Source organism: Chiloscyllium punctatum, chromosome 10 (genome assembly GCF_047496795.1).
Source record: "Chiloscyllium punctatum isolate Juve2018m chromosome 10, sChiPun1.3, whole genome shotgun sequence".
Classification (NCBI taxonomy): Eukaryota; Metazoa; Chordata; class Chondrichthyes; order Orectolobiformes; family Hemiscylliidae; genus Chiloscyllium; species Chiloscyllium punctatum.
The window spans coordinates 104,302,129-104,327,153 of NC_092748.1; positions in this window are offsets into that span (position 1 = coordinate 104,302,129).

Consider the following 25,025-nt stretch of genomic DNA (forward strand, 5'->3'; position numbering starts at 1 on the left):
AAGGGAATCCTGAGGGACAGGATGTACATGTATTTGGAAAGACAAGGACTGATTATGGATAGTCAACATGGCTTTGTGTGTGAGAAATCATGTCTCACAAACATGACTGAGATTTTTGAAGAAGTAACAAAGAGGATTGATGAGGGTTGACATTATCTATATGGACTTCAGTAAGGTATTCAACAATGTTCCCCATGGGAGCCTGGTTAGCATGGTTAAATCTCATGGAATACAGGGAGAACTAACCATTTGGATACAGACTTGGCTCAAAGGTAGAAGACAGAGGGTGATGGTGTAGGGTTGTTTTTTCAGATTGGAGGCCTGTGACCAGTGGAGTGCCACAAGGATTGGTGTTGGGTTGGTATGGACGAGTTGGACTGAAGGGTCTGTTTCTGTGCTGTACATCTTTATTACTCTATGACTTGATAAGTCCTGCATTATTATCAGTTTTTAATATTCACCATGTGTTCTAAATCCTTATTTCATTTCATAATGTGAAACTATAGTACAGAATGAGGTGTCACTCAGACAGTCGAGATAGGGCATTGCACTCCTGTCCTCGATCTTGATAAAACTGAGTTTAACAGTCAGCAAGATTGTGGCATGAAGATAGGGATAGGGAGGAAGGTTAGGGGTGGATGATGGACACATTTTCTTCTGCCTTTGTTCTAAGTTCAAATTAGTCCCAGGTGTATACATTCTGAAGTTAAATCTGAATTTGTAATCTTGATGCATTTTGGAAAATGCTAATGGCACCCCTTGGGTTCAACCAAAATGGGATATAAATAGTGATTAAGTGCCTATTATCAGTGCACCTCCAGCTGCATAGCAATCTGGATGAACAAACCTACAAGCGAATGCATTTGAGATTTGCCCCAATAACCTGCACACTGCCAGAAATTCTAGTAATTGGTACAATTATAACAGGCAGAATGAATTAATAAGCTATCTTGCTGGTTATCATTTCAACTGATCATACTTACTCCTTCCACCACCACATTTGTTTTGAGATCCCCTTTTGGATTGGTCGAGGGATTTTGACAGTCGCGTGTCAGCCTCAGTAAAGTCTTCAAATTGAAGAGAAAATGTCAGGAAACATTTTGAAGCAAACAGAATCATAAATTCTTCTGAGATGGAGACATAAACAAATTCTTGCAAAAACTGGATTATATATATTTTATTATGCAATAATAAAAATAACAACATAAGCATCTGGCAATATTTCATATATTTAGGAGAAAACATGTTTATGTTAGTTCCTTCAAGTTGGAAAACATTGCTTCTACTTTTTAAAAAATTTAAAAATGATAATGGAAATTATAGAACATAGAACAGGCCATTTTTGAGTTCTTTTCTAACTCCCTATAATCCTCTAAAGCTGTGCCAGATCCTTGCTTCCTCAACCTTAAGTAAGCTTCCTTCTTCCTCTTGATGAGAAGCTCTTCTGCTCTTGTCATCCAAGGTTGCTTCACCTTACCATTCCTTGCCTGTCTCAGTGGGACAAAGTTATCCAAAACTCGCCACAAGTGCTCCTTAAATGGCTTCCACATTTCTGTTGTGCATTTCCTGTAGAACAGTTGTTCCTAATTTATATTCCACAGCTCCTGTCTATTGGCAGTATATTTTCCCCTCCCCCAACTAAATCCCTTGTCATACTGTCTGTTCCTATCCCTCTCCATGGTTAAGATAAAGGTGAGGCAATTGTAATCACTGTCACCGAAATGGTCTCCCACCAAGAGATATGGCACCTGGCCTGACTTGTTGCCGAGAACCAAATCCAATATGGCCTCCCCCATAGTTGGCCTATGTACATATTGAGTCAGCAATCCCCCCTGGACACACCTGACAAAATCAGACCATCTGCACTAACGAGATTCCAATCAATATTAGGGAAATTGCAGTCACCCATAGCAACAACTCTGTTACATCTGCACCTTTCCAAGATCTGCTGTCCAATCTGTTCTTCCATCACTCTGCTGCTATTGGAGGGGTCGATAAAAAACACCCAATAAAGTGACTGCTCCTTTTCTGTTACTGATTTCCACCCATATTGACTCAGTAGACAACAACCTCCTGAACAACCTTCTTTTCTGCATCTGTGATACACTCTCTAATTAACAATGTTTCTCCACCTCCCAGTTTATCCCCATTCCTGGTCCTGTGAAATCCACATCTCCATTATGGCCACAACATCGAAGTTCCAGGTAATGATCCATGCTCTAAGTTCATCGCTCTTATTCTTGACACTCCTTGCATTGAAACTGACACATGTTAACCCATCCTTTTGCCCATCCCTTCATCAACACCTCTCTGAATTTCATCTGAACCATGAACCTTGCAATTTCTTCCCCTGAGATTTACATCTTCTTGGGCTGAATTCACAATGGTCCTGAGTGTGTTGCTAATTGGTCCTCATACAACCTTATTTTAACCTCTATGAGATCTTAGAAGAGAATTAACTGTGGTATACAAAATGATGAGGGTCCAAGATAGTGTAATATGAAGAGATCATTTCCATTATCTGTGTGTTTAGCAAACAGAGATCCAAGATTCAAAGTAATTGGTGGAAGGATTAGAGGGGAATGAGACATGCTTTAACCAGAGAGTGAGGGTAGAAGCAAAATAATTACTTAGATTAGCACTTGAAGTCTCCGCATCTATGAGATTATGCGAGAGTCAGCAAGTGGGAGTAAGCTAAATTGCTCTTTCTTGGTGAACATAAATATGATGGGTCAAATGACCCCTTTTCATGCTGTGCATTACTTGTGTTTTAAAAATTTTTGCCAAACATTGTTCATTTTGGACCTTCGGCTTTAACCAGTGAAAGTCATATGAAAGCCATCTTATTATCAAGGTGGCAAATAGAAATCTTTCTGAATGTCCTACATTAACTTATATGCAGCACAACAGCAGCAATATCATCAGTCTAACATGAGGATCACTTGATAAAAATCATTATTTAATTCATGCAAAGCTCCCAGCAGCTACTTTAATTAGTTTTAAGTGAAAGCTTTCACAAATTCTCAGGTTTGTTCTCTTCAGTGAATGTTTTTTCTTTGAAGGAACCATAAAGTGTTTACATGCCTTTCAAAAATGATGCTTAAATGTGCAAGAAAATAAAGCTGACAACTTATCCGCTGCTTTGTGAGCATGTCAAATTAGGTTCTCTTCCATATAATCTTGGATGACATAACAAGAAAAGTAGTTATTTGCATTGATGGGAGGTAAGTTCTTGAATCATTTTGCCTTTCTTGCGCACATTTAATAATTTTCCATCTGTAAACCAGCTTAGATGTTAAATTTGAGGCCAGTTTATTATTTTCATTTTCGTTTTTGCTAAAAATTTAAATCTTTTTAAAAGTTGCTCATACCCTATTTCTTTTGCTGGCGGTAATTTCTTCTGCCTCTGCTGGCTTCTGTGAAAGTGGTTCCTTCCTATCAAACTGTACCTAGCAGCACTCCATCTTCAGGTTACAAAATTGCTTCTTTATTTGGACTATTACTTCTATGAAACAAATAGCTTTATTAATGATAACTTAATTGATCAAGGACCTGGAATATTGTTGATTTTGTATTTCTAGAATATGGTCAATATTTCATCGCTGCATAATGAGCAAAGTTTATTCAAAATGGCCCAGCATGATTTTTTAAAGTGTAAGATTAAGCCTGAAATCGATCTGATGTTGTGGACTCAGGTGTCCAATGAATGCAATGATGATGGCAGAAAACCATTGTCTGAGCTAACTTGTGGTACAGAACTGAGCAGACTCAGGAGGAGGTCCTCAGAAAATTTGATGAACTGCAAAATCTGCCCAGGGGATGTCAAACAATCTCTTTTGTCAGGAAGTGGAGAGATAATGCATGTGAAATTATTAATGGAAGTTTTTCCAAGGTTTGTGAATGAATGAATGAATGAAATAAAATTCTCATCTATCAAATAACCAACTAATTGGTCCACATGAGGGGTTCTGAGGTTCTGAGTAAGGGTCACCGGACCTAAAACGTTAACTCTGGTTTCTATTCACAGATGCTGCCAGGCCTACTGAGCTTTTCCAACAATGTATGTTTTTGTTTCTGATATATAGCATCCACAGTTAGACTCATAGAGATGTACAGCATGGAAACAGACCCTTCAGTCCAACTCATCCATGCTGACTTTTCTTTTGGGTTTAACTTTGTGAATGGAACAAATAGTTGATTTACATCGTCACATACTTTAATGACCCATCATGTTTGTAATCACCAAAGAAGTGTGATTTCGCTTAATCCCACTGGCCAGCTCTTGCGTAACCTCATAGGTCTTGAGCCTTCAAGTGCAAGTCAAAGTAATTCTTACAGCTGACTTTTGCTTCTACCCTCAGTCTCTGGTTAAAACATGTCTCATTCCCCTCGAATGTCTGATGGGATATCATCTGTTTCATTTACACAGATATGTTTAAAGGCAAAATAGGAGGCCAAGGAAAGGTGCAGATGATGGGCAACATTGTAAAGGAAACCTCAGCCTGTCAAGTGGTGCATAGGGATACACTGTTGGCCTGATTTTTTAATTCTGTGCATGTGGGTGAGTTTGAATGAGTTAACAGCTCACCCAGTATCTCTCTCGGATGCCAATGTATGTCCAGCAACTTCAGCAGTGGACATTCTTGGAAAATAATATCAGATTTATTCACTGAGCAAATTCTAATATTAACTTTTGATCAAGTAACGGCCTGATGAACAAATTTTTTTCTTGACATTTATCTGCAATAGAGTCGTGCCTAATGCCACTTACAGTAGCATCACTTGAAAAGGAAAAACCATCCAAAATAACTTGATGTAATTACTTTTTGATCTGATGTTAACAGCAACAAGAACTGGCTGCCAACCCATCTGATTGTCACTATTCTTGCATTGTAACTTCAGTAAAAGTAAACGCCATTGAACAGATTATACAAGTGCAGGTACCTCAGCTGTTGATTGCAACTATCAGGAACTCCATGGTTGAGCACCATTCTCAGCTATTGCTGACTGAAATCCATTTTAAATTCACAATATTTTGTCCATCTCTAGTCGCACAAGATTGTATCATACAGAGATATTCTGCCTGAGGGTGAAGAGATTTCTGCTTTCAGCACCATAATATCTCCTACAAAATTTTGTCTACCACAGGAGCAGCTTACTACCTCGATGACTTTTCTATCGGTAGAACTAAAAGCAAAATGCCTCACGGGTTTCTAAAGTTTTAGTAATGTACATTAGCACATCTCACATCATTATCTGAAGGAAGATATTTCACTTTTGGACAGCAATAGAGATTTGTATGGAGGCATTTTTTTCCTATTATTCTGCTTGTTGTTTCAATTGTCTGAACATGAACAGCAGAGGAGAAGCTGCTGAAGAGGTACATGTATGTATAGAGGACACAATTTTTAATCCACTTTGATGAAAAATCATTTTGGCTTCCCGAATATATTGTTCATTACACTGCAATCAATGCACTGTACAGGGCGTTTACCATATTTCAAGAAATGCACATATTGTTCAAGTGAATTGTTGCAAGTTTAGCACAATCGTTTCTGACTCAATATTCTCACTTTCAAACTGAATTCCAAATTTCACCAGTCACTATTCCCTTGGAAAATCTTTTATTTGGAGATAATTTGTTAACTTTGCCTCATTATACATTTCCAGGTCCAAAATAACCCAATCCCTGGTTCAATCCACAACACATTGTTCTAGGAAAGTGTCCCAATAAAAAAAACCTTATGAATTCTTCCATGTGGCTACCATTGACAATTTGATTTTCCCAATCTAAATGAAGATTAAAGTCATCCATAATTACTGTAGTTTTTTTTTTAATGACCTCATATCTCCTGATCTATTTTCTGTCCTACAGAACAGCTACTGTTGGGCAAGCCAATAGACTATTCGCACTATTATCTTCTTCCCACTTCAATTCTAAACTCCACCTTTACGGATTCTACATTGTCCAATCCTAGCTCATACCCTGCTATTGTATTTCATCCTAACCGATCTATCATACTCCTATTCTGCCTGTCCTCTTGAACTGTCACATGGACTTGAATATTTAGTTGCCACATTGATAGTTGCCAGAGAATATACCTAGACTGTCCCTGAACAACCTCCTTTTGAAAGTTGCCCAATTTCTGTTACTTTTTCTCACTACCCTTTCATTGCAATCAACCCAATCCAACTCTGTTCTTTCCCCCTTAACCTCTATTTTTAACACTATAGATTGACCATTATCATTCTCTGCCATCAAGCTACACAATGTAATGATCACTGTCTCCTAAATGTTGTCCCCATTGACACGTGATCTATTTGGCCCATCTCATTACCAAAGAACCAGGTATAAAAGTGCATCCTTTCTTTTTGAGCTGGACACATGCTGCTTTGGGAAAATCTCCTGAACACAGTTGAGGAATATCTGTTCCTCACTGCTCCTTACATGGCCAGTGACAGATTTTATATTTGGATATTTAAAGTCCATCATGACAATTACTTTTTCATATTGGTATCTCTGCAATTTTCCTGTGGATTTGTTACTCCACATCTTTCCCACATGAGGGCAATCAAGAGACTATCCTGAACAATATAATTATACACTTTCTATCCCTTAACCTTTCATCAAATTGATCAGGTTCTTGAACCTTCAATCACATCCTCTTTTTCAAGCACCCTGTCTTATCTTTCCTTGAGCCTGGTCTCTGTTGTCACCACCTGGTAATCTGCCTCTGTAATTCCCCAGCTTTGTTTGTTATATTCTATACATTCATATATGTGCACTACTTTAGACTTACTCTCTTCCTCTAACTTCACCAATTAACTGTCCTCTTTGTTAGTGCTATCTGTCTGTCCAAGTATTTGGTGAAACCTGGGATTCTTCTCTAATATTCTGTCTTGGCTCCCAAACTCTACCTAGTTAGTGTAAAACTCTCCAAACAGCACTAGCAGAATGTATTTCAAGGTGCTTAGTCCCATCTCGAAAAGAAAATAGAAAATGCTGGAGAAACTCAACATGGCAGGAAGTGTCTGAAAGCTGGGTTAACATTTAACACTGAAGACATTCTTAAGAGTAGTCATTGGACCTGAAACCTTAACTCTGCTTTCTTTCCACAGATGCATCCAGATCTGTTGGATTTCTCCAGCAATCTCTCTTTCCATTTCAGATCTCCAGCATCTGCAGTTCTTTTTTTTCCCAGTCCCAGCTCTGTTCGGTTACAACTTATCTAACTTATACAGTTGGAATTTTCCCCAGAGCCACTAGGAAATTCCCCAGTGTCCCAGGAAGCTAAAGCCTTCTTTCTTGTACCATCTCCCCAGCTCCACCTCATCTTATCCTTCTGTTTCTGTGCTCACTTACATGTATCCCTGGGAGATTACTACATTTGAGGCCCTGCTTGCCAACTTCCTGCCTTTTTCAAATTTAATCATGGATGTGGTCTTTGTCACCCAAGCAGCACTTATTCCCTATCCCTAATTGCTAGTTAAGACTTAATAAGATTACTATGGTTTGCAATTAAATGTAGACCAAGCCAGGGAAGGCAGCAGTTTCTTTTTTGAAGGATGTTCAGGAATCAGATTTTTTTTCTTGAAAACTGACAATGGTTTCATGGTTATCATTAGGCCCTTAATTCAGAGAGTTATTGGATTCAAATTTCACAATCTGCTATGGTGCAATTTGAACCCAGGCCCCCAGAGCATTAATCTAGTTTAACAGTCTAGTGATAATACCACTAGGCCATGACCTCCCCACCAAGCTTCCTAAATCCTGATTGCGTCCCAGTTCCTACCTAAGTCATTGGCACCAATGTGTTCCCCAACCTCTGGCTCTTTACCCTCCACCAGAAGAATGTCCTACAGTCATCCTGTGACATCCTTGACCAGTGATGTAGGATACCAAGCTGGAGTCACTTTTTATAGCCAAGGAAATGCATGTCAGTTTCCTGACTACTAAATCTCCTGTCACTTTTGCTCTTCCTTTCTCTTCCCTCTGCTTCTGTATAGCCAAGTTGCTAATGAGTCCATTAATGTGTGTCTGGCTGCACTCCTTTGAAGAACCTTTAGTTTCCAAACATAAAAGCTGTTTTGAGAGAGGGATGCCCACACTACACCACTTGTGCAACCTGCCTGTTTTCTTTGGACTGACGAGTGGCTAGCTGTTCCATTTAAGCCTCCAGACCCTTTAACTATGGTGTGACCAGGTCTCTGAACATGCTATCTAGGTAACTCCTAGCCTTATGATATGCCATAGTGACTCCAGCCGCTGCTCAAGCTCACTGAGACAAAGTCTCCCTCACTTTGACAGTGCATCTTTATTCAACGTGCATTTGAAAATTTTCTTTCTGTTTCAAGGGCATTTTCTTGTGCAGCATAGGGCATACTTTCCTACTACAGTATTCAAGGTGCTATTAAGGCAAGATACTTTCACCAATTGGTAGATCAATGATGCTATTAGGCAGCTGCCTGCTTAAATAAGCTATTCTAATCTACTTAAGATCAGTTGCTTTTAGGTTGTAATTTATTACCAGAAAATTGAACTCAAAGAAGCAATATCATTGGAATTGGCTCAGACCCAATGGGCCAAAGGGCCTTTTTCCTGAACTGTGGATCTCTATAACTCTATAATTCCCACTTTGACTCCCAATATACTCACTCAACCTCTCGTCTTCATTTCTCTACGCTGATGTCTCCCTCTTGCTGACTTTTTGCCCTTTATTACAACAAACTTAGGTCTGCACTAATTGGTTAGATCGAATGGTGCAGCAACTTGATGGGCTGAATGGATTCATTCTACTCCTATACCTTATGTCTTTTTTTTGGTTATAATCTAAGCCACTATTCAGAATCAAACTATACTATATTAATTCTAAACAAACACAATTACGTAACAGACAAGACAAGACAACTTTGGAGAGATTTTGTTTTAAAAAGGCAAATGGGAAAACCATCCTGTAAGAGACCACATAATTGCCTTCTTTTTAGGACTATGCACTGAGATGTGAGTTGAACTGCTTTAACCAAAGAATCAGGAGAGTTTTGCAATATAAAAATCGAGCACAGCATGTTTGTTTTGAGCTGTATGATTCAATATTGTTTTTTGATGCAGTCAGAGGGAGAATTCATGACGGGTGGCACCGACAGTCTTTTGGGTTTGGGTAATTCTGCCTGATCAGTTGGCCTGCAAAATGTTAAAACTTGTAAGAGTCAGTCTTGCAGAGAGAAGCATCCAGAGACTGCAAACAGAAAGCATCCTTCATTAATTTCTACTCCAACCTCGTGTTTGAGAAGGATGCTACTAAAATTCACTTTTGCAACCACATATCCTGCCTCAGTGACTGTCTCTGACTCCAAATGACTCCATGCAAATTCCAACCAAGTTCCATCCTTCATGTCTCAAATGCTCCCAGCATTGTGGGTATCTGGTGGGATTTGAAAAGCATGGAGTTAGATGGAAGGGGTAAGTTAGACACAGGAGTTTGGTACCTGTGACGTTTGGCGCTTGTATTCCTCAACAGCTGAAAGGAAGAGAAATAGTTTCTTGTTATAGCATAGAATGAGACCAAGAACGAAATGGAACCATTCTGAGGAAGGGTCACTGGACCCAAAATCTTGGATTGTGGATTTACCAGGGCTAATACACCTAGCATGTACAACTCTACCTGAACATGTGTAGAGTTTCTTTCGAGCTTGTGGATTTTGAGTGCAAATCTCACTCCTTCTCTGAAGATCCCCAGTCCTGGTCTTTGCCATTGGAGGTTGCTTTGTCACAATTTCTTCCTGAGGATCAAGGTATGCAAGAGATTGGCCATTGGTAAAATCAAATTGTTATTGTTTATCCGAGTGATGTGGTTTGGTATTAATATAAGGGATGTTCTTAGTGTTTGGAGATTTGGAGGAATGGTGCTCTCATTGTACTGGTTTCTGAGCCATATCTGGACTCTTCTTTCCAATAGGATAGGCTGCAAGTCCTACATCTGTAGTTGAAGATGCAAGCTTGGTTTACATCATTCCATTTTTTTATGACAATGATCGGTTTCTGGTCAGTTTCAGTTTTAACAGAAGGCCTAAAATATAGAGAATTTCTTGCTATCCAAGTTGCCACCAACACTTCTTTCTCACTGAAAGCATATCCTTGTTCCATGTTTGTGAAAGATCTGGAAACATAACAGTCTGATTGTCAAACATGATCATACGGAACTGCTCCCAAAACACTGGACAAAGCATCTGCTTCTTTCAGAGTTATGGTCATAATGTGCAAGGATCTGAGAAAAATGAGCATGTCTTTGATTCGTTCAAATGGTGCTGTTGTTGCTCAGTCTGACACCGCACTTGATCTTCTTTCAGATAGTTGCTTGAGAGATTCGTCAGCCTAGGCTAGGTTTTTTTTGTTTATAGATTCCCTACAGTGTGGAAACAAGTCCAGACTGACCCTCCAAGCAAGTAACCCACCCAGACCCATTCTCCTATACTTACCCCGACTAATGCACCTAACCTAGGCATCCCTGAACACTATGCACAATTTATCATGGTCGGTTCAGCTAACCTGCACAGCTTTGGATTGTGGGAGGCAACCAGAGAACCCAGAGGAAACCCACGCAGACACAGGGCGAATGTGCAAACTCCGCACTCACCTGAGGGTGGAATCGAACCCAGGGCCCCTGGTGCTGTAAGGCAGCAGAGCCACCTTGCCGCCCATAACCATTGTGCCGCCCATAAATGAGGTAATGGTTGGCTTGGTGGTAATGGTTGAGTGTAGGATGTGCTGCACCATGAGTTTGCAGATTGTGCTATGGTACAATTATGCTGTTGATAGCCCACAGAACCTCATGGATGCCTAGTCTTGAGATGCTAGATCTGTTTGAAGTCTGTCCCATTTAGCATGGTGATAGTGTCACCCACATAATACAATGGCGGGTATTCTTTATAGCACTGTTGATGACACCTTCCATCACTTTTCTGATGCCGGAAAATATACTAAAGAGGCGGTAGTTAGTTGGGTTAGATTTGGCCTGCTTTTTCTGGACTGGACATACCTAAGCAATTTTCACATTGTCAGTTAGATGCCAGTGTTGTAAATGTATTGGGACAGCTTAGTTAGGGGAGCAGCAAATTCTGGAGCACAAGTCCAGAGTAGTATGGCAGAATGTTATCAGGGCCCATAGTGTTTGTAGTATCCAGTGCCTCTAATCATTTATTGATATCACGTGGAGTGAATCGGATTGGCTGAAGACTTGAATCAGTCATACTGGGGACCCTGGAGGAAGCCAAGATAGTTCATCCACTTGGTAATTCCGGATGAAGATTGCTGCTAATGCTTCAGCCTTATGTTTTACACTGATGTGATAGGCTGTCCCATCAGTGAGGCTGGAGATCTTTGTGAAGCCTCTTCATCCAGTGAGTTGTTTAATTGCCCACCAACTTTCATGACTGGATGTTTTAGGACTACAGAGCTTAGATCTCATCTGTTGGCTGTGTGATCACTTTGTCTATTACTTGCTGCTGGTGCTGTTTGGCATGCAAATAGTCCTATTGTTGGCTTGACCACATTGACACCTCATCTTCAGGTAGGCTGGGTGCTGTTCCTGGCATCCCCTCCTGCACACTGCTTGCACTAAGGTTGATCCCCTTCCTTGTTAGTAATGTCATTCTCCTGACCACTTGTTAGCTGAATAGTGAAAATTTGTTCTGTTTACAATTGTAATTTGTCTTATCTAAAAGCACCTTTGGATGCTTTCCCATTACACTGCCTTCCTTAAAGGTGGTGAGTTAACCAAAATTGAAATTAGTATATTTGGTTTCTGAAACTGTAGCACAGCACCACATAATTAGCTGCAAAACCTTTTCAAAGCATAGTTTCAATCTCAAATTATACCTTGCTTGTCAGTGCATAGGAACCATGCCTGAGTGTGAACAAGTTAACAGGTTTGGCATCTGCTTTCATTTTGTTGTGATGTGCACTGTCCCCAGGCCCCTAAAGAATTGTGGGAATTATCAATTAAACTAATTTGTTGGTTTTTAGCTGATAAATTGAGTCTACTTTAAGGATGAGGTCTGCAAGGTCTCCTGTTCCACGTTGAGTGTGGCTGGTTGAAAAGTAATGTATAGTGTTTCAGCACCTTCTGTGCCCTTGTGTCCCAATATTCCCTCAACTTGACTTTAGACCTTGAGGCTGGTATCTCTGAGATTTTACAGTTAGATGGATGATGGTTGCAGGGCAAAACTGTCTATCCTGAAGTGGGACTACCTATGTATCCCATGAATAGTAGTTCCATTTTGACATTCAACAATAAATAATATTAGTTTCCAGTTGGGCTTCCAGAGTTATTACATTGGCAGTGAGAGTCAATACCTTGTAAATAATTTCCCTCTCACTTTAAACCTATGCCCGCTGAGTTCCATCATACATTTTAAGATGAAAGGGGAAAGATTTAAAAGGGACGTAAGGGGTAATTCTTTCACACAGAGGGTGGTGCGTGTATGGAATAAACTGCCAGAGGAGGTGATGGAGGCTGGTGCAATTACAGCAATTGAGGTATCTGGATGGTTATATGCATAGGAAAGGTTTAGAGTAATATGGGCCAAATACTGGCAATGGGACTAGATCAGTTTAGAATATCTGGTTGGCATAGATGAGTTGGATGAAGCACTTGTTTCCATGCTGTACATCTCTATGACTCTATGATTCTACCCTACAACAATCTGATAAATATGATAGTGGACCACTCCAACTCCAAATCACTTGTATATTGCACTGTTTCAGGTTTAACACAACAAATAGACTTTGTGGGGAACACTTTACTGAATTCTTGATGAGATTGCAGAAGTTGACAGAACGCTGTCAAGTATGTGTCGACACTTTGGAAAATGTTAAGGTATCATCTAATTTGTGGAATTAATAATGTTAAGATCCAAAGGAAGCTGCAGATGAAACCAGATCTGGACCTCAAAAACACCTAAGAAGGGGCCCTTAGCTGCAAAAATGCAGAAAAAAGGGCACCAGGAGATTCAGGACTCCATAGACTGAGCCATCTTCAGCTCTGGCCTACTTCCATACCATATAGCCAAGCTTTCAGCAGGACATTACTCACAGCTGCTGTTGGGAGTCAAGAAAGGGCAATTAGAAATGAAGGCTTCAAAGTTCCAGTCCTGGACAAGACTTTTCTCCAGACAACAATAAGGAGAAGATGATAATGGCTGAGTAGGTAGCTTCTGGGCTCCCACCTCTTCCACTGTCTTTATTTCTTAATCATTTCTCATTTATTTTTGTGGGAAGGCAGTTGCGGTCCAGAGCATGGCAGTGACTGGCTCTGCATTGAAACACATACCTCCCACGCCAAAAGTAGAAGTCACCTTGGGCTTTGCCCGAGGATGAGGAATTGGTACAGCTAAATTGTATCACCACTCCCAAAGTGGCCCCACTTAAGATAAAACTCCAGGTAAATGGTTGCCCCCTAGACATGGAGGTCAACACTGCTGTAACTACAATTGGGGAGCAAACCTTTCAGAAACTCTGATGTGACATCTTACGTTGAAGCCCATAGCACACCAAGGCTGGATTGTCCAAATGCACTGGAAAGCCGGTGCATATTTTTGGGACCATCGTAACCCCAGTAAAGCATGATTCCCCTTAGTGGTGGCGCAAAGGCTGGATCCCAAACTTTTGGGAAGGGACTGGCTGTGGAAAATCTTCCTGGATTGGCAACAGATTGTTAAAATGTGTTTTGGTGATCTATGAAGTCATTGGGAAGTATCCTGAAATGTTACAAGAGGGGATCGGGAAGATAAAAGGGGCCAGAGCCAAGATCATTGTCTTCTCAGAGGCCCAACCTAAATACTTTAAGGCACAGCTGGTTCCCTCTGCCCAATCTGCCAATATAGAGGCCAAATTGCAACACCGAGGGAAACTTGACATCATATGCCCAGTACAATTTGCTGAATGAACTGTACCAGTGTTCCAACTTGTAAAACCTGAGAAATTGGTCCATTTCTGTGGGGATTATGAGTTTACAGTCAACAGAGCTTCCCACTCAGACAGATACTCTATGCCTTTTACAAAACACTTATATGGAAATCTGGCTGAGAGTCATGTATTTTTCATAGTGAACACGAGTGGAACTGAGAATCAGAGAGTCATAGAGAGGTGCAACACGGAAACAGACCCTTCGGTCCAACCTGTCCATGCTGACCAGATATCCCAACCCAATCTAGTCCCACCTGCCAGTACCTGGCCCATATCCCTCCAAACCCTTCCTATTCATATACCTATCCAAATGTCTTTTAAATGTTGCAGTTGTACATGACACCACCACTTCCTCTGGCAGCTCATTCCATGCACGTACCACTCTCTGCATGAAAACATTTCTCCTTAGGTCTCTTTTATACCTTTCCCCTCTCACCCTAAACCTATGCCCTCTAGTTCTGGACTCCCCGACCCCAAGGAAGAGACTTTATCTATTTATCCGATCCATGCCCCTCATGATTTTATAAACCTACAGAAAGTCACCCCTCAGCTTCCCAAGCTCCAGGGAAAACAGGCCCAGCCTGTTCAGCCTCTCCCTATAGCTCAGATCCTCCAACCCTGGCATCATGCTCTTAAATCTTTTCTGAACCCTTTCAAGTTTCACAACATCTTTCCGATAGGAAGGAGACCAGAATTACACGCAATATTCCAACAGTGGCCTAACCAATGTCCTGTACAGCCGCAACATGACCTCCCAACTCCTGTACTCAATACTCTGACCAATAAAGGAAAGCATACCAAACGCCTCCTTCACTATTCTATCTAATTGCAACTCCACTTTCAAGGAGCTATGAACCTGCATTCCAAGGTCTCTTTGTTCAGCAATACTCCCTAGGACCTTACCATTAAGTGTATAAGTCCTGCTAAGATTTGCTTTCCCAAAATGCAGCACCTCTCATTTATCTAAATTAAACTCCATCTGCCACTTCCCAACCCATTGGCCCATCTGGTCCAGATCCTGTTGTAATCTGAGGTAACCTTCTTCGCTGTCTATTACAACTCCAATTTTGGTGTCATCTGCAAACTTACTAACTATACCTCTTATGCTCGTATCCAAATCATTTATATAAATGATGATCCTTGTGGCATTCCACTGGTCACAGGCCTCCAGTCTGAAAAACAATCCTCTACTACCACCCTCTGTCTTCTACCTTTGAGCCAGTTCTGTTTCCAAATGGCGAGTTCTCCCAGCATTCTATGAGATCTAACCTTGCTCACCAGTCTCCCATGGGGAACCTTTTCAGTCGCCTTACTGAAGTCCATATAGTTCATTGACTCCACAGGAGCTTGAGGATTCATCTAGGAAGTATAAATTCTCACAAAGGTCTCAATGAGTGCACTCTCTTACCCCTTGAGATATCTTTGGATTGCTTCATCTTTTGGAGGGTAATAGAGAACATCCTCCAAGGGTGTACAGATTGGCTCTCTGTCTGGATGGCATTGTCAACTCAGGAGCTACTGAAAGGAACAGGTGAAGAATTTAGAGGAGGTCTTACAGTGTCTCTCTGAGGCTGGCATCCAGTTATAAAAGGAAGAATGTGTGTTCCTGGTGAACCAGGTAATGTTCCTTGAGCACAAAGATGACAAGGACGGATTATATTCTGTCAAAGAGAAGGTGTAAGCCATCAAAAGGGCCTCTGACTCCAAAGAACACAATGGAATCAAAGCTTTCCTTAGTTCTTAAAAATTACCAAGGGGAGATATGGTCCACTTAAGGAACTTCGTGATGGCTCTCAGGAGTTTTCCTTAAAATGAAATGGGACCAGTAATGTGCATGGTCAAAACTGAGGAGAAAACCTCCAAGTAAAAGAAAACAGGTCAACTCTAGTAGCTGTACTCACAGATGACAAGGACCACAAATTCGACTGGGACTACACAATGATCATAGGACAAACTAAACAGAGGACAGCTGGAGAATTTCTAGAGGTATGGCACTCATCCATAGACTCCATCAAAGAGCACATAGACCTGGACCCAATACACCAGCCACTACAATGAGTAACCGAACCCAGCAACTGGAAGCAGAGGGAACAAAACCAAATAAATTCCAGAAGGCACAGTACAGCAGCACTTCACAGGAAGCTCCAAAGCACTGAAGATGTCACCTCAACAAGGGATGGAATGTCTGCAAATCAACTTCCCTGCTTGGTGAACATACATACTATGACAATCGCCTCCTCCAATGGGAGCCCGCCATAGAGGTGATTATTTCAATGGACAGCAAGGATGAGTCAGTAATCATGTTGGTCTTAAACAGCTTCTCCCGTACTGTTACACTGACATTGGGTGCCTGTTCTTGCTTTTGCCTACTTCTATGGCTGACTTTCTAGTCCTGGCCTCATCCACCATCTGTAACTCTGTACTGCTGCCAGCCTGAGGTTCAGGTACTCCTTCATGCTTGCCTCTGCTTTCATAGGTTTTGTCATTTGGCTCTGCATTGTAAAATCAGCTTGGATAAGTGACCAGCTTTGGTCAACATAACTGACTTTGCACGAGAGCGGGCGGGGGAGCAGGGGGGTAGGGGAGTGGGGGTGGTGCGAGAAATCTTCTCTGAGACCCTGAACTCTCAAATCCCAGTTCCATCTGACCCGGTGTCACGGTACGACCAGAAGATATAGGAACAGAATTAGGCCATTCGTCCCAGTGACTTTGCTGCGCAATCTGATCATAGTTGATATGTTTCTCCACCCCATTGTCCTGCCTTCTCGCTGTAACTGTTGATCCTCCTCCTTATCAAGAAAATATCTATCTCTGTCATAAATATGCTCAAAGACTTGGCCTCCCCAGCCTTCTGTGGAAATGGGCTCCAGAGATTTATCACCCACTGAAATTCTTCTTCAGCTCAGTTCTGAAGGATCATCCCTTCACTCTGAGGTTGTGCCCTCGGATCCTAGTCTCTCCCACTGGTGGAAAAATCTTCTCGACGTCCACCTTAATATAACACCTTATGATCACGATTATTAGCTATTCTCAGAGAAAAGCTTTAGATAACCCTTACTCCACAATTATCATTCCTGTGTCATTATTTTGTTTTCTTGTTTTCTTTACATTCTCCTGGTACCAGTTTTCACATGGAGCATTCACTCGAACATAACAAATTATAGAAAAGAAATGCAGCCATATCCCAGTAGAGATGTTCTCAGAAATTTCTTCTCAAACCTCCAGTGACTCATAGCTTTATCTAATATTGTAGCTGAGTATGTGTTCTGCTCTGGGCACTGTTTCTGTAATGCAATATACAGCATTATCATACTATGTAGATGTGCTTTTCACAGCTCACTGCTTCAGCCACTTGTCTATTTTTCATTGTTGAGTATTACCTCTGGAATTGCTGACATGGGGATGCAGGGGTACCAGATTGCTGCAAAAGTCATGGCATTTATGTAAGAAATAATAAGCAAACCTCACAACGCAGCGAAGCCAGCAAACTCACGCAGCGTTCCAAACAAGCAAACAAAACGAAATAGGAAACATATTCAGCATTTGGCCTTTGTAGTCGTCGTTTATTAAAAGGTGGTATAAAGATTTGATTGGATAAACTATATTAAACGACACTGGAGTGGGGAGAGAGTGTGGAGGGATTTCAACATGGGCGCAGAGTTTCTATGGGATTTATTTCTTGAAAGAGGATGAGTGCATTAGGAAGCTCTTTCCAGGCTGTGGATTCCACATTTAATTCCAGCACATTAGTCACACAAACCCATCAGAAATGATATTCTGTTTCTCAATTTTGACATGATAATTACTATTACTATGTTATTAATTGGCTTTTATCAATTGAACAGTGGGTCGATGAGGTTTCTGAAATTTACCAGTGAGAAAACAGTCGCAATTGTGGGTGCTGAAGACACGGCAGGAAAACATGGCAGGCTGCTTTATCCTAATGATTCCAAGCTTCCTGAGTGCTGTTGGAGCTACAGTCATCCAGACAAGTGGAAGTATTCCATCATAGTCCTGACTTGTGCCTTATAGATGATGGACATGATTTGGGAAGTCAGGAGGGGAGTTCCTCACTGTAGTATTACTACTGTCTGAACTGTTCTTGTAGCCACTGCATTTATGTAGTGAGTCCAGTTGAGTTTCTGATCAAGGGTACCCCCAGGATACTGGTACTGGGGGATTCAGTGATGGTAACAACATTGAACATCAGGGATCAACGATTAGACTTTCTCTTATTGGAGAGGCCTGGAATTTGTGTGGTGTGAATATTTCTTGTCTATTTCCAGACCAAACCCCAGATATTGTTCAGGACTTGTTGCATTTAGACAAGGATGCTTCAGTATCTGAGGAGTCATGATTGGTGCTGAACATTGTGCAATCATTAGCAAACATCCTCAGTTCTGACCTTATGATGGAGGGATGGAAATTGATGAAGCAGCTGAAGGTGATTGAACCTGGGTCACTACCCTGAAGGACTCCTGCAGAAATATCTTAAGGTGAGTTGACTGATCCAAATAACACAAATATCTTCCTCTGTGTCAGGTATGACTCCAGTCAGTGGACAGTTTGCCCCCTGGCCCATTTGTTCTAGTTTTACTAGGGCTCCATTATGCCGGACTTAGTAAAATGTACCCTTGATGCCAAGTGTCGTCACTCTCACTTCAACTCTAAAATTCAGCAATTTTACTGTTTGAACCAAGGCTGTATCAAGGTGAAGTGCTGACTGGCCCTGGTGGATCGCAAACTGGGTGTCACTAAGCAGGTTACTGACGAGCAGATGCTGCTTGATAGCACTATTAATGACACCATCTACCACTTTACTAATGATCAAGAAGAGATGGATTGGGCGGTAATTGGATGGATTGGATTTGTCCTGCTTGCTTTGGAAAGAACATAACTGCACAATGTTACATTTTTCCAGTCGTATCTAATGTTGTACTTGTACTGGGACAACCTGGCAAAATGTGTGGCAAAATTATGAGTCAGTATTGTTGTTGGAATGTTGTCATTGCTATAAACTTTGCAGTATTCAGTGCCTCCAACTGTTTCTTGATTATTGCATGGAATGGATCAAATTTGCTAAAGACCGGCATTTACGATTCTGGGGGCCACTGTAGGAGGCCAAGGTGAATCTTTCATTTAACACTTCTTGACTGGAATTGCTACAAATGCTTCAGTCTTATCTCTTATACTGATGTGTAGGCTTCCCCATTATGGAGGATGGGGATACTTGTGGAGACTTCTCCTCCTGTGAGTTAATTAGTTGTCCACTGTTTCAAATCTTTCAGAACCAGACACGAAAACAGACTTCAGCTGTGACATACATCTTCAATATAGACAAAATATGATGCATAAAGGAGAATGCTTCTCTGCAGTCACTTAAACTTCTCTAAAAATTGATATACAAAGAAAATGGACTGGGAATTGTCCATGTTACCCTCCCCCCATTCACAAAATATAACATGATCAAGCTGGGGCTGGCAAAACCAAGTTCACCATAACGTGTCCGATTTTACCGAAGACAGAACAGAAAAGTCAAACCTATCTGCCATTTTGAAATGGCAAACTAATAAGTGTCTGGGTCAAAATGTGAGGGACTGGGAAAGTACAGCAGGTCAGGCAGCATTCCAGGAGCAGGAGGGTCGGCATTTTGGGCATATGCCCCTCATCAGGAATGTAAGGGGGGGCCAAGGAGACTGAGAGATAAATAAGAGGAGTGTGGGGGCTAAGGCGAAGGTAGCTTGGAAGACGATAGATAGATGAAGGTGGGCAGTGATGATGATAGGTTAGAGCAGATGGTGGAGCAAATTGGTGAGAAGGAAGATGGAGAGGTAGGACAGGACAAGACGGTGATGCTGAGTTGGACAGTTGGATCTGGGGTAAGGTGGGGAGGGGAGATGAGGAAACTGGTGAAATCGACATTGATGCAGATCCAACTTTCTAACTCATCACGCCCTCTTGACCTGTCCTACCTATCCATCTTTCATCCAACCTATCTGCTCCACCCTCCTCTCCGACTTATCACCATCACCCTCCAGGTAAAAATAATGACTACAGATGCTGGAAAGCAAATACTGGATTAGTGGTGCTGGAAGAGCACAGCAGTTCAGGCAGCATCCAACAAGCAGCGAAATCGACGTTTCGGGCAAAAGCCCTTCACTGATGAAGGGCTTTTGCTCGAAACGTCGATTTCGCTGCTCGTTGGATGCTGCCTGAACTGCTGTGCTCTTCCAGCACCACTAATCCAGTACCATCACCCTCCACCTCCATTTACCTATCGCATTCTCAGCTACTTTCCCCCCAGCCCCACCCCCCCCCCCCCCCCAATTCCATTTATCTCTCAGCCCCTTGGTCCTCATTCCTGATGAAGGGTTTATGCCCAAAACATTGCTTCTCCTGCTCCTCGGATGCTGCCTGACCTGCTGTGCTTTTCCAGTGCCACACGTTTTGACTCTGATCTCCAGCATCTGCAGTCCTCACTTTCTCCTAATAAGCTATTGAGCTTGTTAAAGACCCAATTATTTACAATTTATCATCACCAACTCCCATTCTTTCGACCTCAGACAGGAGTGTCAGAAGTAACAGGAAGAGGGAGAGATGAACTCTATTACAGTAAAATCTAACATTGTATTCAGTATTTCAAGATGGTGCTGGAATGTGGTGATGCATTACATATTGCACGTGAAAAAACACTTTTCAATAATGGGGTTCAATCTGGATAAATGTGAGGTCTTATATTTTGGTAAAACAAACAATTAATGGTAGGACCTTGGGTAGGATTGCAGAACAGAGGGACCTTGGGGTGCAGGCACGTAATTCTTTGAAGTTTGCATCACATATAGATAGGATGGTTAGAAAGGCCTTTGGCACACTTGCCTTCATTGCTTAGTATTTTGAATATAGGAGTTGGGAAGTCATGTTGAGGTCATATAAGATGTTGGTGGGGCATCAACTGGAATATGGTCAGGTCCGCGTCCCTCAACAACCCACCCTCCCTTCCTGGCACCCTCCCCTGCCTCCGCAGGAATTGCAAAACCTGCACCGACACCTCCCCCTCACCTCCACCCGAGGCCCCAAAGGAGCCTTCCACATCCATCAAAGTTTTACCTGCACATCCACCAATATTATTTATTGTATCCGTTGCTCCTGATGTGGACTCCACTACATTGGGGAGACTGGACGCCTCCTAGTAGAGCGTTTTAGGGAACATCTCTGGGACACCTGCACCAATCAACCACACCGCCCCGTGGCCCAACATTTCAACTCCCCCTCCCACTCTGCCGAGCACATGCAGGTCCTGAGCCTCCTCCACCACCGCTCCCTCACCACCCAACGCCTGGAGGAAGAATGCCTCATCTTCCGCCTCGGAAAACTTCAACCCATGGCATCAATGTGAATTTCAACAGCTTCCTCATTTCCCCTTCCCGCACCTCACCCCAGCTCCAACCTTCCAGCTCAGCAACTGCCCTCTCCCCATGACCTATCCTACCTGCCTATCTTCCTTTCCACCTATCCACTCCACACTCCTCTCTGACCTATCACCTTCATCCCCACCACCATTTACCCATTGTACACTTTGCTACCTTCCCCCACCCTCCTCTCTGACTTATCAGCTCCATCCCCACCCCCATTCATCTATTGTACTCTATGCTACTTTCTTCCCACCCCACCCCCCTCTCATTTATCTCTCCCCTCTGCAGACACCCTGCCTCAATTCCTAATGAAGGCCTTTTGCCCAAAACGTCGATTTTCCTGCTCCTTGGATGCTGCCTGACCTGCTGTGCTTTTCCAGCACGACTCTAATCTAGACTCTGGTTTCCAGTATCGGCAGTCCTTGTTTTTACCTTCTGGAATATGGTGTCCACTTGTGGTCGTCCAGTTACAGGAAGGATATTATTAAGCTGGAGAGGGATCAGGAGAGACTTATCAGGATGTTGCCAGGGATGGATGGTTTGAGTTATAAAGAAAGGCTGTAAAGGCTGGGATTTTTTCGCTGGAGCATAGGAGATTGAGAGGTGATCAGATGGAAGTTCATAAAATAATGAGAGGTATAGATAGAGTTAATGGTAGTTGTCTTTACCCTAGGTTGGGGGATTTCAAGACTAGGGGGCACATTTATTTAAGGTGAGAGGCGAGAGATTTAAAAAAAGACATAAGAGACAAATGTTTCACATGGAGGGTAGTTCACGTGGAAAGAACTTCCTGAGGAAGTGGTGGATGTGGGTACAATTACAACATTCAGAGATATTTGGATAGGTATATGAGTAGAAAAGGTTTGGAGGGATATGAACCAGGAGCAGGCAGGTGAAACCAGTTTAGTTTGGGATTAAGTTCAGCATGGACTAGTTGGACCGAAGAATGTCTCCATGTCGTATAACTCTATTATTCTATGACGGTGGTGAGTTGCCAGTTAAGGTTGGTTACGATTACTAAATGTTTTGTTGACCGTCCAGTAAATCTAAACCTAAAATATCTGAATCGAAAAGTACTTTGGAAGTTCTGTACAGTCCAGCAGGTATGAGGAGGCTGGTACTGGGTGGAGTTAAGACCTGCCAATGCACCACAGTGTGAGGAGCAGCAGCAGAGTCTGCAGATGTAGGTGACAGTGTTTGCCATATTTTCTTTTATTTCATCTGTTTACAGTATTTGAGCCTACTATAAGAAGAAAAGAAGCTTTGATCCCCATATTACTATGTATTGGCCACTAATGTCCCCAGGTGTAACCATCTTGACCGTATGAACTCGCTGTTATTAGTCATAATGAAGGTCTGCCCACAGATGAAGGAATCAATGAGAAAATTGTGAGTTCTCAAACTTTTGATCCTACTTATACGGATGTTATCATACCCCGGGGATGGGAATGAAGACAAGACAATCATAAAAAAGACATAAATACATTGATTTTAATCTTCTTTAGGCTGTAGATTTGATTTATGCCAAATAGAAACTGAATTTTTGTTTCCCAGCATTGCAACATCATTGAACTTTGTTCAAGACTTTGTCCCATGAAAATTCTGATGGATAATCATGTTGGCAGAACATTGGAGTGTGGGTAATGGAGGTTATGTTGCAGCAATAATTTGTGCAAACTCAAAGATATTTGTATTGCGCTGTGGTTTTCAGCCTGTTAGGTCTAGTGAGCTGTGGAATAACATGATATTCTATAATGAGTTTTTTTTTTACCTAAAAGAGATACTTCAGTGCCATGCTATCCTGTCAGATCATGCACACGGCCTGTAAACAAATTTGAACAGTTATTTATAAAGTACATCACCTATAAAGGTGTTCTTGCCTCGATGCAAGAGAATATGTGACTGCAGTGAATAACTTAAATTGCATTTTCTATTAAATTTAATGTATGAACAATCATCAAGGGAATGCCCATAATTCAGTGTGGCAAATAATATACCTGTTCTATCTCGTTTTCACCTGCACCTGAGTGTCCAAAACTAGGTGTTAAAACTATACAAGTCACATCAAGGAATTCAGATAAACAACTATAGTCAGAACAAAGAGATGGCGGGTCTCTTGGTGATTTGGTGAAGATGGTGACTTGTGTGGAGTAAAAGTATGGCCATGGGCTGTTGTAAAAAACAATGCAGTTCAACCTAAGACTGCACATTTTCTTAAGGATGAAGGAGAACAAAAACAATACAGGCTTTATGAATAGAGCTTTCGATAATATTACTGAAGTTGGCGGGATAGCTGATATCCATCCTTCTCCCATATCAGGCAGATGAAGTTAAGGTGGACTCTGACTCTGACTCCATGATGAAGTACTTAAAACTGATCAGAATGTTGGTTTAATGGGATAAATAAAGTGAAACATTAAGTGAGTGTATGTGTTCTTTTTGGGCAGTTTTTAATACAGTTCACCTTAATACTATCAAAAAGGTTAGGATATTTGTGTTATCATGGGCAATCGGAAGATTCAGTTTAATAGAGACATACTGGAACACTGAGGAAGTTGTAGTGTGCAAAGAGCTGGAAATAATCAGAGTGAATGACACAATTAATTGGTTTCAGGCTGTTAACTAAATCAGGTAAGCAGGTGAGTTACACGATATTGCACAGCTTATTATACTTAGCCGTCAAATTAAAATGAAGGCATCATCCAGCAAGAAGGTTGAAATAAAGATTTAAGTCTCTGGATAATGGTGAGTGTTTGAGAACTGGCAGAGGTAGCAGTTATACAGTGCGTTTGGTACTAGTGCCATCCTGTGTAGCTCTACATTTCACAGCTCACTGCTCCATCTATTCCTCTTAGTGCAGGAGCTTTAGAACCTTACCTATTAGTCTCGTATTTTCCAGTCCATTTAACCTGCTGCTATTTACCTGAGAGAAGTTTCAGGCAATATCATTCAAGTATTAACGATACATCAGGGGAGAGATAAATTGAACTCACACCATATTTTGGAGAGTGCCATGAGCTTAAGAAGCAGAATCTAAAAGCTAACATTTAGAAAAGGGAAGAATGTGCAGACAGCACAGATTTCAACAATATAGAAACCAGTAGAGGACAGCAGGGAGACTTCACTGAGGAGCATTCTGGGAGAAGTCAGCTCAATCACCTTGACCTATCTATCCCTCTCTCCTCCTCTAACTGAAACAAAAAAGGGAGTGATAGATAGATAGATAGACAGACAGACAGATAGATAGTTAGACAGACAGACAGATAGATAGATAGATAGTTAGACAGACAGACAGATAGATAGATAGATAGATAGTTAGACAGACAGACAGACAGATAGATAGATAGATAGTTAGACAGACAGACAGATAGATAGATAGTTAGACAGACAGACAGACAGACAGATAGATAGTTAGACAGACAGACAGACAGATAGATAGTTAGACAGACAGACAGACAGATAGATAGTTAGACAGACAGACAGACAGACAGACAGGCAGACCGACAGGCAGAGAGACAGATAGATAGAGATAGGCTGTTACGAGGTTTGTTGTAGCCTACAGGTTATTTGGTCTGTTTCTAAAGATTGCATTATAATTTATGCAACCAGTAGGAATAAGCGCCAGTTTAGGTGAATACAGGTGAGCAAGA